The sequence below is a fragment of the Desmodus rotundus genome, chromosome 6 (assembly GCF_022682495.2).
Source record: "Desmodus rotundus isolate HL8 chromosome 6, HLdesRot8A.1, whole genome shotgun sequence".
In the NCBI taxonomy this organism is placed as follows: domain Eukaryota; kingdom Metazoa; phylum Chordata; class Mammalia; order Chiroptera; family Phyllostomidae; genus Desmodus; species Desmodus rotundus.
In genome coordinates this window covers 38,849,071-38,849,837 of record NC_071392.1, presented here as the reverse complement: position 1 = coordinate 38,849,837, position 767 = coordinate 38,849,071, and the positions used below count along the sequence as shown (strand labels likewise).

Genomic DNA, 767 nt, shown 5'->3' with positions numbered 1-767 from the left:
ACATGTAACCTAATTACTAAAAGCTCTGCAGCACACCGACAATTATGTTTTTTGCTGTTCTGACCAAAAATATAGGTATAATTTTGGTTCATTCACATTAGATGGCTGTTGTTGTGTTGGCTGTTGTCATTTTTTACATTGACAGTCTAAAGGAAGAGATGTCAGTGCCCCTGACTAAATAGTCAGGTGTTGCATGTTTGAAAATTTTTTGTGTCACACCAATGTGCCCACCATGGCACATGGGCTGAAAACCGCTGCTCTATGGTAATGATGTGATATCAAAAAGCCGTGATCAAAAATGTGGTCATGACGGAGGAGATGAGACAGGACTTGGCAAAATGCACTACTCAGACACTGAAAGGCTGTAGCATATGGGACGCTGAGACTCACATGGGTAAGGAGTTGGTAAGAAGTCCAACCCCATCGGGCACCGCATTGTGAAGAGGAACTTGGGTAGTCCTGTGACACATGAAGCCAACCACTTTTTCTTTTTCTACCTGGGCCAAGTGGCCATTCACCTTTTCAAATCTATTTAAAAGCGTGAACTGTGCCATGCACACAATGATCCATCAGGAAACAAGAACTGTGGCCTAAAGTGTAAATTCCAGAAACTGAAATCTTCAGCCTTGCTAAGGGAACACCTCGAACTTTGGACCTCTATTGTGTTGCCTTGTACAGGGCATTCTTTGTATTTTCTTGTTGTGGTTATAAAAAAATAACAACAAACAAAAGCAAAAATTAATTTATGTTTTAAAAATTAGAAACAT

The 767-nt window shown here is 40.3% G+C and overlaps 1 pseudogene; it reads left to right on the top strand.

The window, feature by feature from the left end:
• The first annotated feature begins 270 nt into the window (after nucleotides 1-270).
• On the top strand, nucleotides 271-536 carry LOC112302556 (dynein light chain 1, cytoplasmic-like; annotated as a pseudogene).
• The last annotated feature ends 231 nt before the right edge of the window (nucleotides 537-767 follow it).